Below are 6,992 nucleotides of genomic sequence, written 5' to 3'. Positions count from 1 at the left end.
TCACTCAAAATCTCACGATACATGGCCCCATTCATTCTTTCCTTTACACGGATCAGTCGTCCTGGTCCCGTTGCAGAAAAAGAGTCCTAAAGCATGATGTTTCCACCCCCATGCTTCACAGTAGGTATGGTGTTCTTTGGATGCAACTCAGCATTCTTTGTCCTCCAAACACGACGAGTTGAGTTTTTACCAAAAAGTTATATTTTGGTTTCATCTGACCATATGACATTCTCCCAATCTTCTTCTGGATCATCCAAATGCTCTCTAGCAAACTTCAGACGGGCCTGGACATGTACTGGCTTAAGCAGGGGGACACGTCTGGCACTGCAGGATTTGAGTCCCTGGCGGTGTAGTGTGTTACTGATGGTAGGCTTTGTTACTTTGGTCCCAGCTATCTGCAGGCCATTCACTAGGTCCCCCCGTGTGGTTCTGGGATTTTTGCTCACCATTCTTGTGATCATTTTGACCCCACGGGTGAGATCTTGCGTGGAGCCCCAGATCGAGGGAGATTATCAGTGGTCTTGTATGTCTTCCATTTCCTAATAATTGCTCCCACAGTTGATTTCTTCAAACCAAGCTGCTTACCAATTGCAGATTCAGTCTTCCCAGCCTGGTGCAGGTCTACAATTTTGTTTCTGGTGTCCTTTGACAGCTCTTTGGTATTGGCCATAGTGGAGTTTGGAGTGTGACTGTTTGAGGTTGTGGACAGGTGTCTTTTATACTGATAACAAGTTCAAACAGGTGCCATTAATACAGGTAACGAGTGGAGGACAGAGGAGCCTCTTAAAGAGGAAGTTACAGGTCTGTGAGAGCCAGAAATCTTGCTTGTTTGTAGGAGACCAAATACTCACTATAATTTGCAAATAAATTCATAAAAAATCCTACAATCAGTCGGACACTGTTGCTTATACAACTCTTTTAGCTAGACGGCTAATACTACAGAACTGGAAGATGGCAGCTCCCCCATCTTATAAATATTGGGTGAGAGATGTGTTGTGCTCTCTGAAACTAGAAAAAATTGAATTCAATTCACGTGGGAACCCCAAACTGTTTAATGAGGCTTTGGGCTCCATTCCGGTCTTACTTTAAACAGTCCATCCTCTGATGGCATTCCAATTAAAGCTGGGGGGGCATTAAGGTCCATGTGCTTATTGATTGTGACCCGCGGATGCCTTGTTCATCTTGCACGGGCAGAGACTGAAGTGTGAGCTTGTTTTTCCCAGTTATTTTTACATTCTGTTCACACCTACATGAATAATCATTCAATTTGTTTTATTTTTTTTATTTTAAAGCATTGTAAACTTTATTTTTGGTCCAGTGGATGGTCGGTCTGTGGCCATGACTGTCTGTGAGTGGTTGCATTTCTCCACCCTTATCCCTTGACTGTTTCTAGGAACAATGGTGAGGTGTTTGCTCTGTCCCTGTACTATAGTTTGCCCTTTAATCTTTGTAGCCTTCTGCCTGGTGTGTTTAACTTGTCTAAAGTATGGTATCTTTAAAGCAATTTTTTTTTTTTTTTTCTCTAGTTGAGTATATTATTTATATTGCTTTGTGTTGTCTTGTCTATGTGTGTAAAACTTAATAAACAAAGTTAAAAAAAAAAAAAAACAATCCTACAATGTGATTTTCTGGATTTTTTTTTCTCATTTTGTCTGTCATAGTTGAAGTGTACCTATGATGAAAATTACAGGCCTCTCTCATCTTTTTAAGTGGGAGAACTTGCACAATTGGTGGCTGACTAAATATTTTTTTGAACTACTGTATGTCTAGAAATGTACACATTTTGTGATTTAGCAGGAAACAATCACTCCCCTATTGCTGGCTACAAATGATCTATAACTGGGCTAATAACTCCCTAACTAGCAAAGGATATGAACAAAATGTGTATATCCCTTTGATCTCAAAACAAGGGCAAGTCTACTCAGAACCACTCATGCTGTAAACACAGTCCAGTTAAAAGTAAATGGCACAGATCCATATATGGCTGTGTTTATGCCGCACCGGTCTGTGTAGAGTACGGGCTGAGTAGTGTGTGTCAATGTAATAGAATCCTGCTCCAATGCGTTCTGCCTACAACAAAATCTCTTGCATAGTTCAATTTGTTTTGGTTTGTTGCATTGAAAGTGGCTAATAGTGCGTTGATTCAATAACAATTGCCACAGTAAAGGCAGTGGTGGGCCGTCAGGGCCAGCAAGGCCTTCTCTGCTGGCCTAAACATCATCAGAATATATATATTTTTTAAATATATTTTCCCACAAATATGTATTAAATTATTCCCCAGAGTAAGAGTTACACTCTTCATTTCATAGCTTTCCTCTTGGTTGCACTGCTTCCAGCCCCAGGTTGAGATTTGGAGGGCTGGTCTTTATGTTAGATCTTTTATCCAATCATATTCAGCCATCATGTGTTGCCAGGGGTCTAAAATCTGCCCTCAGGCCTTCAGAATCAACAGTGCGGGCGCTTGTAGCTTAAAGTGAATGGAAATTAAAATTTAGTGTCAACCAATCAGCTTTAGAGTTGGCTATTGTACGCCTGCTGGCTGGCTCCAGTGTTACACAGGAGCCAGCTAGCAGGCGTAGTGCATGCACGTCTTTTGATTGGATTACCAATATTGAGAGGCAGGTCCTATGGGCAGGGCTATGCAGAACCTCAGAACTAGGAAACTGAATTTGATAAACTAATTAATTTGCGTACCACTAAGCTGTTTTTTCAACCCACAATGGTAGAAGGAGGAGAAGATATCGATTTGGTCGAGGATATAATTATAACGCCATTCTCAAGACGAACTTCTCAAGAAAAGTTAGACATTGTAAGGAGAGGTCGCCCGACGCCGACGCTACAAAGCCTGTCACAGGCGGGAAAGGGGTTCGTTCGCCACTTTCAAAGTTCCAACTACGAGCGCTATCAATGGCTTACAGGCTCCGAGAAGCACTGCAAACTGTACTGCTGGGACTGCCTATTATTTGCAAGTGATCGATTTGGTGTTTGGAGCCACACTGGCTTTGCAAACTTGAGTTGTCTAACCAAGGCAGCAACGAGACACCAAAGTACGGCTGGGCACTTACAAGCAATGGTGCTTTTGAAAACTTTTGGGGACACCCGAGTGGATCTACAGCTCAACGAACAAGCGCACAGGGCAACGGAGCTGCACAATGAAAAGGTGAAGAAAAATAGGGAAATATTGAAAAGACTCATTGATTGTGTCATGTTTTTGGGTAAACAGGAACTTTCATTTAGGGGACACGATGAAAGTGCTAACTCTTTTTTTAATGGACTTAAAGCTCAAAGTTTGTGGACCAGAAATGGATAGAAGAAGAATATTAATATAACTCTGTTGCACTCGACTATGTTCTTGCCTATTAGTTGAACTGTACTGTATTGTATTCTTCCCCTGCAATTCTCTGAATAAAAATGTCAATTTCAAGGTGACGCAACACCTGGTTATACTGCGTTTCTGTCTAAATGAATCCATATAGTGTCTAGAGCCATGGCATCATAATGATGGTAATAAGAGGTGGATTAATTCGGGTGGGACTGTGTAGGACCTCACTGAAGGCCCAAGCCCACGGCATGCCACTGAGTAAAGGGAAACGTTGATAGTGTTAACAGGGAAAACTCTTGATGTCAGAAGGTGAGTGTAGCTGGTGCATGAAGTCAGGCGCAGGAGAGCAAAATGAGTGAGCAACGTACTTTACTCGCATGGCTCCAGCAGTGCGCCTGCACCAGCCTCGGGGACGACCCCGAGGCGCAGGGCGATCCGGATGGAGACTCCCGCAGCATCGATGGGTCTAACACGTCCTCCACCGGCACCCAGCATCTCTCCTCCGGGACCGTACTCCTCCCACTCCACGAGGTACTGAAGGCCCCTCGCCCGACGCCTAGAATCCAGTATGGATTGAACTGCATACGCCGGGGCCCCCTCGATGTCTAGAGGGGGCGGAGGAACCTCCCGCACCTCAGACTCCTGGAGTGGACCAGTCACCACCGGCCTGAGGAGAGACACATGGAATGAGGGGTTAATTCGATAATCGGAGGGGGAAGCTGTAACATACCTTGTTCAGTCTCCTCAGGACTTTGAATGGCCCCACAAACAGCGGGCCCAGCTTCCGGCAGGGCAGGCGGAGGGGCAGGTTTTGGATCGAGAGCCAGACCCGGTCCCCCCGCCTCACTGAGGTTTTCTGGCGCCTCACGGCCTCGATCTGGCTCTGACGCCAAGGCGCCAGAACCGGCTGGTACCCCAGTATGCACTAGAAGGGGGAGAGGTTAGTGGAGGAGCGAGTTCTGGGCCAGGGCATGAACGCCGCCCACTCCCCGGGCCTGTCCTGGCAATAGGACTGCAGAAACCTACCCACATCCTGGTTCATTCTCCCCACCTGCCCATTACTCTCGGGGTGAAAACCCGAGGTAAGGCTGACCGAGACACCCCAGTCGTTCCATGAACGCCCTCCAGACCCTTGACGTGAACTGTGCAAGTGCCTAGGAGCCTTGCACTGGGCGCACACTGAGCAGGAGGAGACATAAACCCTCATGTCCTTAGCCAAAATGTACCACCAATACTTCCCACTAAGACAGCGCACTGTCCGACCGATGCCCGGATGACCAGAGGAGGGTGACGTGTGGGCCCAATAGATCAAACGGTTGCGGACAGCAGACAGCAGCCCAGCTGGACAGTGGAGGGGAGTGGGCTCTGTATGTAATGCCCTCTTGATGTCCGCGTCCAGCTCCCGCTCCTCTGTGTCATACATCCAGGACAGTGCGTCTGCCTTCTTGTTCTGGGAACCTGGTCTGTAGGATAGGGTGAAAACAAAACGGGTAAAAAAAAAAACATGGCCCACCTTGCCTGGCGAGGATTCAGTCTTCTCGCTGCCCGGATGTACTCCAGATTGCGGTGGTCAGTCAAGATGAGAAAAGAGTGTTTAGCACCCTCGAGCCAATATCTCCACGCCTTCAAGGCCTTAACGACAGCCAACAACTCCCGGTCCCCCACGTCATAGTTTCGCACTGCCGGGCTGAGCTTCTTCGAAAATAAGGCACAGGGGCGGAGCTTTGGTGGCATGGCCGAGCTCTGAGAGAGCACGGCTCCTATCCCAGCCTCGGATGCGTCCACCTCCACTATGAACGCCAAAGAGGGGTCCGGATGAGCCAGCACGGGAGCCAAGGTAAACAGAGCCCTCAGCTGAGCAAAAGCCCTGTCCGCCTCAGCTGACCATTGCAAACGCACCGGTCCCCCCATCAGCAGTGAGGTAATGGGAACCGCTACCTGACCAAAGCCCCGGATAAACCTCCGGTAGTAGTTGGCAAACCCTAGAAACGGCTGCACTTCCTTTACCGTGGTGGGAGTCGGCCAATTACGCACGGCTGAAATGCGGTCACTCTCCATCTCTACCCCTGAAGTGGAAATGCGGTACCCTAGGAAGGAGGCCGACTGTTGGAAAAACAGACATTTCTCAGCCTTGACGTACAGGTCATGCTCCAACAGTCGACCAAACACCCTGCGCACCAGGGACACATGCTCGCTGCGTGTAGCGGAGTATATCAGGATGTCATCAATATACACCACTACAGCCTGCCCGTGCAGGTCCCTGAAAATCTTGTCTACAAAGGCCTGGAAGACTGATGGAGCATTCATCAAACCGTACGGCATGACGAGATACTCATAGTGCCCTGAGGTGGTACTGAAAGCTGTCTTCCACTCGTCTTCCACTCGTCTCCCTCCCAGATAGATATCCTTCCTGTTTGGCCCTGTCCGGGGGTGTCCTCGGAGTGGGCCACAGTGTCTCCTGACCCCTCCTGTCTCAGCCTCCAGTATTTATGCTGCAGTAGTTTATGTGTCGGGGGGCTAGGGTCAGTTTGTTATATCTGGAGTACTTCTCCTGTCCTATTCGGTGTCCTGTGTGAATCTAAGTGTGCGTTCTCTAATTCTCTCCTTCTCTCTTTCTCTCTCTCGGAGGACCTGAGCCCTAGGACCATGCCCCAGGACTACCTGACATGATGACTCCTTGCTGTCCCCAGTCCACCTGGCTGTGCTGCTGCTCCAGTTTCAACTGTTCTGCCTTATTATTATTCGACCATGCTGATCATTTATGAACATTTGAACATCTTGGCCATGTTCTGTTATAATCTCCACCCGGCACAGCCAGAAGAGGACTGGCCATCCCACATATGCTCTCTCTAATTCTCTCTTTCTTTCTCTCTCTCGGAGGACCTGAGCCCTAGGACCATGCCCCAGGAATACCTGACATGATGACTCCTTGCTGTCCCCAGTCCACCTGACTGTGCTGCTGCTCCAGTTTCAACTATTCTGCCTTATTATTATTCGACCATGCTGGTCATTTACGAACATTTGAACATCTTGACCATGTTTTGTTATAATCTCCACCCGGCACAGCCAGAAGAGGACTGGCCACCCCACATAGCCTGGTTCCTCTCTAGGTTTCTTCCTAGGTTTTGGCCTTTCTAGGGAGTTTTTCCTAGCCACCGTGCTTCTTCACCTGCATTGCTTGCTGTTTGGGGTTTTAGGCTGGGTTTCTGTACAGCACTTTGAGATATCAGCTGATGTACGAAGGGCTATATAAAATAAATTTGATTGATTGATTGAGATACGCACCAGGTTGTAAGCGCTCCTAAGATCCAATTTGGTGAAGAAGCGCGCCCCGTGCATTGACTCAATCACACTGGCTATGAGAGGTAGCGGGTAACTGTACCTAACAGTGATCTGGTTGATACCTCGTTAGTCAATACACGGGCGCAGACCTCCATCCTTCTTCTTCACAAAAAATAAACTTGAGGAGGCAGGTGAAGCGGAGGGCTGAATTTACACCTGCCTCAGGGATTCGGAGACATATGTTTCCATAGCCGCCGTCTCCCCCTGTGACAGGGGATACACGTGACTCCTGGGAAGTGCTGCGTCTTCCAGGAGATTTATCGCACAAGTCCCCCGTCGATGGGGTGGTAATTGAGAGAGCCAAATGGGCATATTCAGAGGGGATGCG

This window comes from Oncorhynchus mykiss, chromosome 10, assembly GCF_013265735.2.
Source record: "Oncorhynchus mykiss isolate Arlee chromosome 10, USDA_OmykA_1.1, whole genome shotgun sequence".
NCBI classification, from domain to species: domain Eukaryota; kingdom Metazoa; phylum Chordata; class Actinopteri; order Salmoniformes; family Salmonidae; genus Oncorhynchus; species Oncorhynchus mykiss.
This window is presented reverse-complemented; position numbering follows the sequence as displayed.